The sequence below is a fragment of the Phyllostomus hastatus genome, unplaced genomic scaffold (genome assembly GCF_019186645.2).
Source record: "Phyllostomus hastatus isolate PE091 unplaced genomic scaffold, TTU_PhHast_1.1 phas_contig_62, whole genome shotgun sequence".
In the NCBI taxonomy this organism is placed as follows: domain Eukaryota; kingdom Metazoa; phylum Chordata; class Mammalia; order Chiroptera; family Phyllostomidae; genus Phyllostomus; species Phyllostomus hastatus.
The window spans coordinates 20684341-20701184 of NW_025333921.1; positions in this window are offsets into that span (position 1 = coordinate 20684341).

Genomic DNA, 16844 nt, shown 5'->3' on the forward strand with positions numbered 1-16844 from the left:
GGACCCATGCCCACGGATAGGTTCTCCCATGGTGAATCAGGCCTGCAATGTACCTAAGCAGCTTTGAGACTTGCTTTTGCTAAAACTCCCTCAGCCTGAATTGAGGCAGAAAATATTTACTGCAAAGTAACTTCCTAAAATCCACCGTAAACCTTCCAAGGATGAGTGTAACCAGTTCAACCACTTTTCCCTTTGCATTTGCAAATATCCTTCTTCTGTGATGTGATTAGTGGCATTGTTCCCTTTGTTTTCTGTACAAGGTAACCACCTAAAGTGAACTTGTGCATAATAAATGAGGACCATCATGTAATGTGCCAAGAAACCCAATAAAGGTTGGTCATGGCAAGAGTGGAGGCTTTTGCTCCTCTTGAGAGAAAAGCCATGCAGTCCCTTTTCCTTCAAAGGACTCAGTAGTCTGTGTGAATTTGTTTTGTCTCATCCACAATGTGGCAGACCCCATGAGCCAGGGTCTGCATCAGTACATTTACACAATGGAATTCTATGTGGCAGAAAGAAAGAAGGAGCTCCTACCCTTTGCAACAACATGAATAGAATGGGAGAGCAATATGCTAAGTGAAATAAGCCAGGAGGTGAAAGACAAATACCATATGATCTCAGCTTTAACTGGAACCTAATTAACAAAACAAATAAGCAAGAAAAATATAACAAAAGTCATTGAAATTGGGAACAAGCTGGCAGTGAGCAGAAGGGAGAGGGAAGGGGGTAATGGGGAAAAAAGGTGAAGGGTTTACAGGAACAACTATAAAGGACACAGGGACAATAACAATGGAGGCTGTAAAGAGGAGAGGGTTGTGGGGAAGGCTGGGATAGTGGGGACAGGTCAGGATAACAGGTAGAAAACTGTACTTGGACAACAATAAAAATCAAAAGTATTAAAAAAGTAAAAATAAAAATTTCTCTCCATGTTTATTATCAAAAGGACATTTTGAGTCAAGTCTGTTTTAATCTCAGTATTTCAGATAAGGAAACAAAGGGCATGTTTTGTACATTAAAATGACCACCTATCTCTGGTAGTTCCAAAACTTTAATTACCGAGGGGATGGAAGATGGCGGTTTTACTCTAGGCAGCGTTTTTCTCGGCTTCTGTGAAGAGGAGGGAACTCGTGGATCAGTGGAGGAACAGAGCAAGTGGACTAGGTTACCGAATCACTTTTGAAAGCAGGACATCAAAAATTATTGCGATCACTGACAAACCAGACAGTAAGGAGACTGCTTCAGGACAAAAGGGACCCAGGGATCAGCGTGGGGTCTAGGGGTGTGCAGTCCCCAGGCCTGGTGCTCTCAGGTCTGCCTCAGGACTCCCGGGAGAGGGGAGTCGCTGCTCCCTCCCCCAAATACGGGGGGTGAGCAACTCCAGGGGAGAACGTGTTGCTTGGAGGAACAGATTGGCCAGTTGGACTGGGAAAAAATCGCCCAGGGACTATGAACACCCACCCAGAGACCTGGGAGATGTGAGGGCCTCCAGCCGACACGACCAGGGGCAGCCTGGAAGACCGCCCGCACCCTTAGCCCGGTGGAAGTGCAGATCAGTGGAGAGCACAGAGCCAGGAGGGGCTAGGCTTGCGCCCCATAGGGAGGCCTGAATCTCGCGCTCTGATCCCGGGAGGGACGTGGGGCTTGGTGCGTTCCTATAGCAGTGGCTCAGAAATTTCCAGGCAGCCCGACTGGGGGAGCCGGGAAAGGCGCCAACACCCCTAGCTCGGTCGGAGTGCAGTTCGGCGGGGAACACGGAGCTGGAAAGGGCTCAGCTCGCGCTCCATTGGGAAGCCTGACTCTCGTGTGCTGTGAACCTGGAAGGGTCGCGGTGAGGCGCTTAGGGCGATCCTAGACCCCGAATCTCAAAAGTTTGGGGGAGGGCGCTGTGAATCCCAAAACATCATGGGTGCCTCCTGAGATCATAGAGCTGGAACCCTGCAGGACCCTGGAGTCCGGAAGAACCTGGAAGTGAGATCCGAAGAGCCAGTGCGCTCGGGAGCGCCCAGGGTACCTGACAGACTTGCTGAGATCTGGCGGGGAAGTGAGAGAAGCATTTCAAAGGTCCCTCAGCCATCTGAAGCCAGCAAGATCAGAAAAACTGGTCTGGCCAGTTAGAAACTAAAAAGAGGTTATTTTTATTTTTGTTTTGGTTTGTTTTGTTTTGTTTTTGTGGCTGTTGTTGGTTGATTTATTTTATCTTGTGTTTTATGTGACATTTTATTTTTCAATTCTTATTATTTTTATACCTCGCAATCCCTTATGTTTCTCTTCCATTCATCCTAATATTATTCTTTTCACTCCAAATTTATCTCTCCTGCACTACATCTTCTGGTTTTCATTCCTTTTTTTTTAATCTTGCAAGGTACTGTAAATTTGTATTATCTATTTCTCACTTTTCCGACATTTTTTATTTTAATAATATTTTGGTATTCTTTTTCTTTCTGTATAATCTTCTTTGCTTGGCTGGTTACACTGTCATTTGATAGGTTCCCCCTGGTACCTCAGTCACAATGCGTTGATAAGTTACTATCCTTCATCTGTGTTCCATTAATACACCTCTCAAGGTTCTATACTCTTTATTCTTGTTATCTAGACCTCATCAATTCTGCCACAAGACTGTCACTTCACTATTACTGTTAGTAAGACCTAGTCTATACAATTGTAAATACTACTCAATACCCCTACCTGATCTCAGCCCACTTTGCAATTTTCTGAATTATACTATTGTGGGGGTTGTCTCTATTCTTTCACACACTACTCCCATATACTAATCTTTAATCCAACCCTACCTTAGAATCTGACCTCCCACAGCCTCATAGCTTTCTAGATCCAACTAACAATCCTCTTGTCCCCAATAAGAGTATTACCCTCTTTCCATCCTTTCTAAAACGGGGATGGTGGGGTGGAGGATCACAGTTAACACTATAAGGAGCCAAAGGATAACCCACCTCTTCTCTACTGACTGCTAATGTAAATATCATAGTAGATTGTCTTTCTGTCTTAAACCATTTCGCCTTACTCCTCCAACTGATCACAAAAAATGAGTAGGGGGAAGCTGTGAACACCAGGATACACGAAGGAGATTGCACCACTGAATCTCACAAATATTCTACCAGAGAAGTTCACACCATAATCACAGGGAATCAGAACAGATCAATTTAACAAACAAGAAGAAAAAAGAAGAAACATATGAACAATGAAGAAACAAAAAAAAACACCCCAATTGAAGGGAAACGAGGAAGCCTCAGAAAAAATGCTGAATGAAATAGAGGCAACTCAACTATCAGATAGTGAGTTCAAAACAATGATTATCAGGAAGTTCAATGAACTCACAATGAGCTTTCAGAAATTAGAGGGAAACTACATCAATCTCACTGAAAACTATATAAACATGAAAAAGGAAATAGAAACTCTCAACAAAGGTCAAGAGGAAATGAAGAATACAATTTCTGAACTGAAGAACACAGTAGAAGGAATGAAAAGCAGGATCGATGAAGCAGAAGATCGGATTAGTGAGCTGGAGGACAAAGTAGAAAACAACATCCAGAAAGAGCAAGAAAAGGAAAAGAGGCTCAGAAAGAATGAAGAGGGATTAAGAGAAATGCAAGATAATATGAAACATAATAATATCTGTATAATAGGGATACCAGGAGAGTAAGAAGAGCAAGGGAGTGAAAACTTAGTCGAACAAGTAATGAAGGAGAACTTCCCTAATTTGATGAGAGAAAAAGTCACACAAATCCAGGAAACACAGAGAGCCCCAATCAAGACGAACCCAAAGAGGCCCACCTCAAGACACATCATAATTAAAATAGCAAATTTCAAGACAAAGAGAGAATCTTAAAGGCAGCAGTGAGAAAAAGGAAGTCACATACAAGGGAGCCCCAATAAGGCTAACAGCTGACTTCTCAATGGAAACACTTCAAGCCAGAAGAGAATGGCAAGAAATACTCCAGGTAATGAGAACCAGAGGTCTGCAACCAAGGCTACCTTATCCAGCAAGACTCTCAGTCAAGATACAAGGCCAGATAAGAGCTTCCCAGACAAAAGAAGTCTAAAAGAATACACCTCCACCAAACCAGCTCTGCAAGAGATTCTAAAGGGACTGCTTTAAGGAAGGGAAGGAAAGAGAGAGAGAGAGAGAGAGAGAGAGAGAGAGAGAGAGAGAGAGAGAGAGAGAGAGAGAGGAACACACATACATAAAAGACAATGAATGAGTACCTATCAATAATAACCTTAAACGTAAATGGATTAAATGCTCCAATCAAAAGACATAGAATAGCTGAATGGATAAGAAAAAATGACCCACATATATGCTGTCTACAAGAGATCCACCTCAGGATAAAAAGACCTACACAGGCTGAAAGTGAAGGGCTGGAAACAAATCTTCCAAGCAAATGGACAGGGAAAAAAAAAGCCGGGGGTAGCAATACTCATATCAGACAAAATAGACTTCCAAAAAAGGTCCATAAAGAGAGACCCAGAAGGTCACTTCATAATACTCAAGGGAAGAATCCATCAAGAAGACATAAATATTGTAAATATATATGCACCCAACATAGGAGCACTGAGATACATAAAGAAAATCTTAGAGGACTTCAAGAAGGATATGGACAGCAACACAATTAGAGTGGGAGATTTTAACACCCCACTATCAAAAATGGACAGATCTTCCAAACAAAATATCAACAAAGATATTGTGGCATTGAACAATACCCTTGATGAAATGGGCTTTACTGATATATACATAGCCCTCCATCCAAAAGAAGCTATATATACATTCTCTTTAAATGTACACAGAACATTTACAAAGATAGGCCACATGATAGGACACAAAACAAGCCTCAAGAATTTCAAGAAGACTGAAATCATACCAAGCATTTTCTCAGACCACAAGGGACTGAAGCTAGAAACCAACCCCAAGGAAAAAACTCAAAACACTCAAAATCATGGAGATTAAATAGCATGCTATTAAACAAGGAATGGGTCAGGAATGATATTAGGGAAGAAATCAAAAGGTTTCTTGAAACAAATGAAAACGAACTCACAAGAATCCAAAACTTATGGGACACAGCCAAGGCAGTCCTGAGAGGGAAGTTCATAGTGATACAGGCCCACGTAAAAAGGTTAGAAACATTTCAAACAAACAACCTAACCCTACGTCTACAAGAACTCAAGGAACAACAACAAAGACAGCCCAGAGCAAGCAGAAGGAAGGAAATAATCAAGATCACAGCAGAATTAAATGACATAGAGACTAAAAGCACAATCCTAAGGATCAATGAATTCAGGAGCTGATTCTTTGAAAAGATAAACAAAATCCACAAGCCTTTAAGCAGACTCATCAAGAAAAAAAGAGAGAAGACCCAAATAAACACAATCAGAAATGAAAGAGGAGAGATTACAACAGATACCACAGAACTACAAAGGATTGTATGAAATTACTACAAAGAAGTGTATGCCAAAAAATTTGAAAACCTAGATGAAATGGACAAATTTTTAGAAAAATATAATCTTCCAAAACTCAATGAAAAAAGAAGCAGAAAGCCTGAACAGACCAATAACAACAAAAAGAAATTGAAGCAGTAATCAAAAAACTCCCAACACACAAAAGCCCGGGACCAGATGGTTTCACAGGAGAATTCTACAAAGCATTTAAGGAAGAGCTAACCCCTATCCTTCACAGACTATTCCAAAAAATCCAAAAAGATGGGAGTCTCCCAAACTCTTTTTATGAGGCCAACATCATCCTAATTCCAAAACCAGATAAAGACACAACAAAGAAAGAAAACTTCAGGCCAATATCACTGATGAACATTGATGCTAAAATCCCCAACAAAATACTGGCAAACCGCATCCAACAATACATTAAAAAGATCATACACCATGACCAAGTGGGATTCATTCCAGGGATGCAAGGATGGTTCAATATTTGCAAGTCAGTAAATGAAATACATCACATAAACAAAAGCAAAGACAAAAACCACATGATCATATCAATTGATGCAGAAAAAGCATTTGATAAGGTACAGCACCCATTCATGATAAAAACACCCGGCAAAGTGGGAATAGAGGGAGCATTCCTCATCATAATAAAGGCCATATATGAGAGACCTACAGCCAACATCATTCTCAATGGGCAAAAATTAAAATTTTTTCCACTAAGATCAGGAACAAGGCAAGACTGTCCACTTTCACCACTTCTATTCAGTATAGTACTGGAAGTTTTAGCCACAGCGATCAGACAAGAAAAAGAAATAAAAGGCATCCAAATTGGAAAGGGGGAAACAAAACTATCACTGTTTGCAGATGACATGATAGTATACATAGAAAATCCTATAGACTCCACCAAAAAACTGCTTGACCTAATAAATGAATTCGGCAATACAGTGGGGATACAAAGTCAATATCCAGAAATCAAAGGCATTTCTGTACACCAACAATGAAACAGCAGAAACAGAGATCAAGGAAAAAATCCCATTTGAAATAGCAAAAGGAAAAATAAAATATCTAGGAATAAACCTAACCAAAGAGGTAAAAGACCTGTATTGAGAAAACTATATAACACTCAGGAAAGAAATCAAGGAAGACACAAACAAATGGAAACATATACCATGTTCATGGATTGGAAGAATTAATATCATCAAAATGTCCATACTACCCAAAGCAATTTACACATTCAATGCAATTCCTATTAAAGTACCAATGGCATATTTCACAGACATAGAAAAAACACTTCAAAAATTTATATGGAATCATAAACGACCCTGAATAGCTGCTGCAATATTGAGAAAGAAGAGTAAAGTAGGAGAGATCACAATACCCGACACTAAACTATACTACAAGGCACTGTAATCAAAACAGCCTGGTACTGGCATAAAAACAGGCACATAGACCAATGGAACAGAACAGAGAGCCCAGAAATAAACCCAAGTCTCTATGGTCAATTAATATTCAGCAAAGGGGGCAGCAGCATAAAATGGAGTAAAAATAGCCTCTTCAACAAATGGTTTTGGGAGAACTGGACAGCCACGTGCAAAAAAATGGAAGTTGAGCACCAATATACACCATATACAAAAATAAATTCAAGGTGGATAAAAGACTTAAATATAAAACGTGACACCATTAAAGGCCTAGAGGAGAACGTAGGTAGGAAAATCTCAGATATTTCACGAAGAAACTTTTTTACTGACTTGTCCCCTAGAGCAAGGGACATAAAGGAAAGAATAAACAAATGGGACCTCATCAAAATTAAAAGCTTCTGCACAGCTAAAGAAAACAGTATCAAAATTAAAAGAGAACCAACTTTATGGGAAAACGTATTTGCCAATGATACCTCAGACAAGGGTTTAATATCCAAAATATATAAAGAACTTACAAGACTGCACTCTAAGAAGACAAGGAATCCAATTGAGAAGTGGGCAAAGGACTTGAACAGACACTTCTCCAAGGAGGGCATACAGAAAATACAAAGACACATGAAACAATGTTCAATATCGCTAGCTATCAGAGAGTTGCAAATTGAAACCACAATAAGATACCACTTCACACCAGTCAGAATGGCCATCATAAACAAAGCAACAAACAACAAGTGTTGGAGAGGTTGTGGAGAAAAGGGGACCCTAGTGCACTGTTGGTGGGAATGCAGACTGGTATGACCACTATGGAAAGCAGTATGGAACTTCCTCAGAAAACTAAAAATGGATCTGCCTTTTGACCCTGCAATTCCACTGCGGGGACTCTATCATAAGAATACTAAAACACCAATTCAAAAGAACCTATGCATCCCAATGTTCATAGCAGCACAATTTACAATAGCTAGATGCTGGAAGCAACCAAGATGCCCATCAGTAAATGAATGGATCAAAAAACTATGGTACATTCATACAATGGAATTCTATGCAGCAGAAAGAGAGAAGGAGCTCCTACCCTTTGCAACAGCTTGGATGGAGCTGGAAAACACTATGCTAAGAGAAACAAGTTAGGCAGTGAAAGACAAATACCATATGATCTCACCTTTAACAGGAACCTAAATAACAAAACAAAGAAACAAGCAAAAGATCACCAAAGACACTGAAATAGAGGTCAGGCTGACAGTGCCCACAGAAGAGAGTAGAGGGAATTTCAGGGGACATTAGGAAGGGTTCACAGGAACAAACTTAAAAGACACATGGTCAAAAACTAAGGGGAGGGTGGTAATGGGAGGGAAGTGGGGAGGGGTGGAGGGGGGGCTGGATTGGGAGTAAAAAGGCGAAAACTGTATTTGAACAATGATTAAAATAAAATTAAAAAAAAAGAAAAAAAGAAAAAAGATTAGTAGGTAAAGAATTAGCATAGCTTAAACAATTTTATTAACAAGTATTTATTAAATACTTTAGTACAAGGCTGAATTGGAAAAAGAATAATAAAGGAATTATAACTTTCAAAAAAATTTTAATTACCTTGAAACTATGTACCTTTTTAGCTCATCATATCCTCTATAAGTTTAATAAAAAAACTCAAAGAGCATTTGAATTTTAATCTGGAAAACAAAATTAATCTGGAAAAAGAAATGAGCTTTTTTGCCAGTGTGTCTAACTGGGTTTGTACAAGTGACTTTGTGGAGCTTGACTTTACAGGGTCTGGCTGCATATACTTTTATGGCACAAAACAATGATGGTTAAGGTAATATTGGTGGACACCAGAACAGGGCCAACACCTGCAGTGAGAACAAATAGAAGACAAAAATTTGGATGGACTTGGAGCAAATCCAGGATTCTTCTAGGCACAAACTAAGGCTCTGCAATTAACCCTATGTTCAGTAGAAACATGAGGTTTTTCTTCTGGACACAAAAATCACTCTCTTTTTATATGGTCCTGTGATCCAACCTGATCACCCTTCTAGTCACCATTTGAAAAATGCCACCATATGCAATAAAGCTATGAAAATAGCATAAGTGACCTATGGCAAAGATATTTCAGGTAACCACCTGACTCTCCTACTAAAACTGAGGTTAAGAGATTTTGTTCTGCCTCCTTCGCTAGTGTTGCAAGTTTTCTCAGAATGTGTCTGCATTAGTGGGTGTATAATATATAGTTTTCTGAATGAAGTGTATTCAAAATCATATGAAAAATCTGAGTGGGCATTGGGGTTTTTGCTGCCTGCATGAATGCCTAATGTGGCTACACAAACCAGGACCCCACAAGTGGCATCTCAAGCTTGTTGAAGATTGCTATTCATGTACTTTTTAAACTCATAATGGCCACAGGTCAGTGAGGAAAAAAGTAGGTGATTTTTATGGAAAGTAGAAATTCATGAAATACAACAACCACAGTTCGGCCAGCTGCATATTTTGCAGGAAGAAGCATCAGGGGGAAACCTGCCATGACTAATCCATTTAATCCATCTAAAATTAACCAAGGTTTATTTTATACCACTCACTTTTCAGAGATGCAAACTGAGTCTCATACAGATGAGGGGATTCCCCCATGACACTAACTACAGGTTGGCAGAGTCACCTTGAGTCAAGGGGATGACCTAATGCCCACTTTCTTGAAAAGCAGGTCCAGAATGTGTTGTTTGGTGTTATGCCAGTTAAGTGACCAGGTAGGTAATCATGTAAACCATTGTCATACACAGGAAGGCTGGTATCATATAACACATTGTCCCAATAGATTCACTCAGAAATGGGGCTGTGGATAGAAAGATAGGCATATGAAATATTTATATACATTATAGCTATAGCCTGATTCCAAACTGAATAGGCTGTAGCTGTCACATTATCTCTCTCTGATTTTAGCTACTTTATTGCAAAGAGCCTACCTGTGAATTTATCATTCTTTTAAATGGAAACCACCCTTGTTTTCTAGTCCTCAAATGTGTTTTTCCATTGGTCATTGATGAGGACTTGTCTTAATGATACTTTGAGGCACCTGTAAACTGGTTTACCAGCAAAACAGATTTCTTCCATTCCGAGTCATCATACAAATTCTTGCTGGAATGTGCTATTTCTCTTGCTGAAATCATTAAGTATCTGCCACTTTTAAAAATTTGGAATTTCCATAATAGGAGTATCAAAATTCAATTTAAAGTAAATCAAAAAGCAATCAGTATCTTCATTTGATATCAAGAAGGTTCTCATTGTGTGTGTTGTTCCTGCACACTGTCTTCAGACTGGGAAGGAAAGGCATTCTGAAAATATTTCCCTCCATTTCACAGGTAGATGAAGGTTTAGAGCTTAAACAAAATGTGGTTCATCCAGACTTTAGGGGTTTGTAATTCTGGTCTGTAAGCCTTTGAAGGACAATTAGAAATCTTTAGGCCTCTCTTTTCTTTCCTTTTTAATAATCTCTAAGCCTTTATTTTTTATTATTGTACACTTTATTTTTAGTTTTATTTTATTCATTTTTTATTATTGTTTAAGTACAGTTGTCTCCCATTTTTATTTTTATGATCATATTGTTGGTTTCAGACTCACTGAGACAATGCTCTTAATACAGACTACTCATAAAGGTGGGGGCCAGTTGTTCCTTAGCTAACAAAATGCCTCAGCTAACAATAATTGAATAATTTTCCTCAGCATTAAACTCAAATTATACATTTAGAGCTTAGAGTTTTTTCATATTGTACACACCTGTGCCTGCAAAAACATCTCTGAAGTGCTGAGTGTTCCTGCATGAACTCTGGAAGTGTATACTTTTTCTTGTTAAATGTAACGTGGCTGACATTATGTCCTTTTTGTATCATTTGTTGTGAGGATGGCATCAGTGTGTCCCTGGATGAGGCTTGCACATTGAGGAATCCCCAGAAGGCATAATGTAGAAGTGCCCACAGTGTTCATGCTACTGAACTTCACATATAGGACCATCATTTACATGACTTTTTTTTTTTTTACCTTTTTGACATTCAACAGTACCCAAAATATCCTGGACCAGTTTTTCACTAGGTGAGCACTGGCCAACTCCATGTCACATGGTGACTCTGCCCATTTCTAGATTGTGTCTTGGGGCTAAACCCTCATCTCTCTGAGTCTCAGTTTGCTTCTGTGAAAGATGTTGGAATATATATTTTATATAAATTTGCATGGATATATTGGATCAGCCATGGCTAGTGTTTACCTGCTACTTGGTTTTACAGAATATATTGCTGGACTTGCCGTGCTTGTTGATCTTTATAAATTTCCACTTACTCATAAAAGGCCTTCTGCCTCCATCTTCACTTGCCCATGACCATCCAAAGTTAGAAACAAGCACCTGGAGAGCAAACTTCCAAGGAGTTTCAGATGCTGTCTGGTGTGGTCTGTTTAGGGATTTCTGGGACAGCAGAAAATCCCCATGCCCACTCAGATATTTGGTATCATTTTGAATGCAGTTCACACATTCAACTCTGCATCTTATATACCTCATTCCTAAACATACCTATTCTGAAACACTTATCATAACTCAGCAAAAAAGAAGCAGACACAACAATTGATCTTCAATTTTGGTTAGAGGATCATGCAGTCAAAATACATATCACTTGATGTCTCCTCCACATATTTCATATGCGGTATTTTCTTAGAATGCTTTGTATCTGGAGGCATTTTCCAAATGTGGACTTTAGTGAAGGATCACAAGGCAATAGATATAGGTTAGTGATCTTTGAATCCACAGGAAGCACCACCCATTTTTATAGCATGGCCTGGGAAGGACAGAATGGCATTATGGTGAGAAGGGCCTGGACATACCCTGGATTTGGTTCAACCCCTTTCTAAACTTGTTTGCCACTTTGTTATTTTTTACACTTCAACTGCTGGCCTTGTTCTAATGCCTTTTCATGATCAAGTATATCATCTTCATCCTGTGCCATATAGAAAACCTGTGGCTAGACTCTGTGAACTTCAGACCCACAGAGTCAGGTGTAAAAATACTGCTAAAAGCCCCTTGCTAGAGCCACCTAATTCTCTTTTCCATCCATCTTGCTAATCTCTTTAAACTTCCTTACTATATTGTTACTAGATATGGATGGCTGGGGAAACGGACCATTCCTGGATGAAAGATTGGAAATCCTATTAATGCTGTTGTGAATATAAAGTAGCTAAAAGGCCTTTTACTTTCCTCATCTGTAATGCTGAGGTAAAAAAGCATTTGTTTTGAAGGGTTCCTTTCGAGAATTAAATGTGGTATGAGATGATTAAAGAAGAATAATCTTATTTTAAAATATTATGTTTTAGACAATTAAAAAGATAAAATTAGACTAACTGCAAATCAGGTTTCCTTGATAGATATTTATAGACCATTGCATTTAAAAAATGCAGGGTACACAATTTTTCTCTATTTCACATGGAATACTTTTCATGACATATATTGTATTAGGACAAAAAACAACCCTCCATAAATTTAAAATTTTAAAGCTATATTAATTATATTTTTCCTTGCTTTTTAAAAAAGATTTTATTCATTTATTTTTAGAGACAGCAAAAAGAAAGGAGAAAATGAGAGAGAGAAACATCAATATGTGCTTGCCTCTCATGCTCCCACAACTGGGATCCTGGCCTGCAACCCAAACATGTACACTGACAGGGTATCCAACTGGTGGTCATTTCTTTCACGGGCTGGTGCTCAATCCACTGAGCCACACCAGCCAGGGCTATTGTCTGACCATAATGGTAAGAAACTGGAAATCAATATAGGAAAGAAAACAAAAGTAAGCAATACATTTGGAAATTAATCAACATACTATGAAACACTCAATAAATAAAAAATTAAAACAGAGGCCCTGGCTGGTGTGGCTCAGTGGATTTAGTGCCGGCCTGTGAACAAAAGTGTTGCTGGTTCAATTCCCAATCAGGGTACATGCCTGTGTTTCAGGACAGGTCCCCAGTAGAGGGTGTGAGAGGCAACCACCTGTTGATGTTTCTCTCCTTCTAAAAAATAAATAAATAAATAATAAATAAATAAATAAATAATATTAAAAGAAACAGAAAAACCACAACTACACTGAGATGAATATAAATTCAAACACAGTTTTAGAAAATCTGCATTTATGAAAAGCTCTTATAGGAGGAGAATATAACTATATGGTTCTAACTAGAGACCAGAACATTTTTTATAAAGTCATTTGAACTTCTAATTACATTAAAAAAGAATGAAGAAAAAAGTTGAATTAAAAATAAAATAAAGATCAGTGTCATAATAAAAAGAGAAAAATGTAAAGAGAAATAAAACTAATGGCTCCTTCTTTGAAATGGTAAGTAAATTTGGAAAGCCTCTAATAAGACCCATCAAGCAGTAAAGAGGGAAAACAAAAAGAAATAAAAGCAGAAAAAAGTGAAATAACAATCAACACTAGAAAACACAAAGAATTTTTAAATAATACCATCAACAGTTACATACATGTTTTACCATCTAATAAAATGGAAAAATTTAAATCATACTCCCTTTGAAGGCTAAATTATGACAAATTGCACTATCTGAACAAACCAATTACTAGAAATATGCTTGAATAAGTACCTAAAACAACCCCCCCAAAAAGCCCAAGCCCACAGAGATTTATGGGGGAATTCTAAAAAATATGACAACAATATTTAGTACATATCCTTCACCAATTTATCCTAAGAGACCAGCATTACTTTGATATCAAAACTAATGAAAGAAACAGCGAGAGAGAGAGAGAGAGAGAGAGTTAGTTACAGGCCTATATTCTTGATAAATGTACACATTGAAATTCTCAAGAAAATTGTACCAAACCAAATTGAATGATATAGTACAAAGAGTACACACCTTGATCAAGTGTGAATTATACCAGTGATGCAAGAATGGCTCAACATCCAGAAAACAATTACGTGATTCACCACTTTAAAAAATTCATATGAATATTCAAGAATACAAAAAAGAAATCGAATGCTATATGGATTGCTGATAAAAATATTTCACAGAAGTCTTCTACAAGGAAACAATCTCGGTTTGATAAACTGTATATGAGACCACCTCATGACTAACTATATACTCAATTGTGAAATAATGAAAGTGATCTCTTGAAAAATCAAAACAAGTGAAGAATATCCATTTTCATTTTATTATTTGAAATAGCATTGGAATAATTACACTCACAATCACAAGGGAAAATAAATAAAACATATCTAAACAAAAAAGAATTAAAACCGTCACAATATGCAGATGATATGGTGCTCTATAAAGAATTAATTAAGAATTCAGAGGGGAGGAAGATGGTGATGAGGTAAGAGGGAGCAGATTCCACTTCTCCCTACACACGGGAGAAAAACCTAGCCAATCTACAGAGGAACAGAGCAAACAGCCAACATTACCCCAGCATATATGAAAATAAGAGACCAAAAATTGTATTGGACACTGAAAAACCAGACAGTAAGGAGAGTGCTTCAGGACAATAAGGTCGCGGGGACCAGGGTGGCTGCAGCCCCAGGACCAGCACCTGCTGCTGGGTTTGCCATAAAGTCCTTGGGAGAGAGCCAGGTCGACTACTCCCTCCCTGGCCAAATAAGGTTTAAGCAGTACTGGGAGAGATCTGGTTACTTGAAGTCACAGAGAGGGGAATAAAGACTAAGTGACAAACACCCAGGGGCTATGAGCACCTGTGGAGTCTGTGGATGCTGGCAGAGTTGAGAGTCATGCAGTGATGGGCCCTGACCCCAGTAGTCACTGGTCTGGCTGGAGAATTAGGCTGTGGGAGAGGCCAGGCCATTGTATGGAGCGGCAGGCTTGAGTAGGAGGAATTTCTCAAAAAGAAAAAGTGAAAAGAGAGACACTGGGGAATCCTCCTGCAGCAACCGCTCTGGCCTACTCCCCACCCAGCTGGGCAGCGATCCCGAGGTTGTGCGGAAGGCTCTGTGTTCCTGAGCCCGCAGGACCGAGGCAGCATGGTCAAGTGCAAGTGCCCGCATCCGAACCCACAGCTGTAACCCCAGGAAAAGAGCGCTCTGAGGAAAGAGGTGCCAGGCTAGCTCTGTGCCATGAGACTGACTGAGTGCAGATCAGGAAGGAAGAAAAGCCATACCAATTGCCCCTCAGCCTGCTGCAGCCAGCAAGACCAGAAAAACCGGTTTGGCCAGTTTGAAACCAACAAGAGGTTTTTTTTGTTTGTTTGTTTGTTTAAAGTAATCTTCTATTTTTAAATTTTTATTATTGTTTTATCTTTCAATTCCTTTTTCCTCTCTCTCCTTCTTTCTTGTTTTATTCCTTCTTCCTTTCTTTGCAATTTTATCTCTTCTTCCTCACTTCTGCTTTTTTTTCAAATACCCACAAGTGAGACAAAAAATAAACAACCATGAACTGTGAAAAGACCAGAGTTGGACCCAAAGAGGGGGCATCCCAACAGCTGAGACAGTGAGACAAATCTCACTTTGCTATTACAGAGAACCTGCAAGTTATTGCATATTTGTATTACTATTATTTTTTCATTATTCTTAGATCTTTTATTTTAATAGCATTTTTGTATTCCTCTTCTTTCTATATAGTCTTCTTTGCTCGGCTGGTTACATTGTATCATTTGACAGGTTTGCCCTGTTCTCTCTTTCATAGTGTATTGCTAATTTACTGTCCTTCATGTCACTTATATTCCATGAGCACACTACTGAAGGTCCTATACTCCCTATTCTTGTTATCCAGATTACATAGATCCCATCATATGATTGTTGCTCTAATATTATTGTAAATAATAGCTGTTCCATACAATTGTAAATACTATACAACATCTTTCCTGGATCTCAGCCCACTTCACAGTTTCCTGAACTCTATACTGTAGTGGTTAACTTTATTCTCTTACACATTACACTTATTTACTATCCTTTACTCTCACTTTACCTCAGAATCTGACCTCCCACAACCTCACTGCTTTCTAGATCCAACTCATAATCCTTCCCTCCCCAACAAGAGTCTTATCTTCTTTCCATCCTTTCTAAAAAGTGGCTAGTTGGAAGGAAGATCAACATTAACACTATACATAGCCAAAGGATCTCCTATCTCTTCTCTACCAGCTGCTACAGTAAATAGCATAGAATACTCTCTTGCTGTCTTAAACCATTTTGCCTTCCTGGCTGGCATAGCTCAGTGGATTGAGTGCGGGCTGGGAACTAAAGTGTCCCAGGTTCGATTCCCAGCCAGGGTACATTCCTGGGTTGCAGGCCATAACCCCCAGCAACCGCACATTGATGTCTGTCTGTCTGTCTGTCTGTCTCTCTCTCCCTCCCTCCCTCCCTCCCTTCCCTCTCTAAAAATAAATAAATAAAATCTTAAAAAAACACAAAAAACAAACAAACAAACAAACAAAAAACAAAAAACCATTTTGCCTTCCTCCTCCAACTGATCACAAAAAGAGTAGGTGGAAGTGGTGAACACCATGATACCCACTGGAAGAGGAAATACAACAACAAAGGAACCACCAACCGATAACAACAGAAGAAGGTGAAGGAGTGAGTGGAAACCACACAAACCTCAATTCAGGACCTGTCTGGAAATACAACTAAATATTGGAGAAACTACCCAGTACAAATAATTGATCAAGAGCAAGAGAGAATCCTCAAAACCTTGTACTCATGGAAGAATCAGCTTCAACACAACCTTCCCTCACCAGCACAAATGAATACAAGAGGTGGTGGACAGAGTGACCTTCAGTTAACCAGCTGGTTGGGAGGAACCACCAAAGAAAGACCCAACAACAATCAAAACACAAGACAAACACAGAGCCAACTTAAATTACAGCCCAAGACCAGTGAGCTTGGGGGATCAAGGAGACTGCGCCACTGAATCTCACAGGTATTTTACCACAGGAGTTCACACCATGAACCAGGGAGCCAGAACAGATTAATTGAAGAAGCTGAGGCTAACAAAAAGAGTCTCACAAACAATGGGAA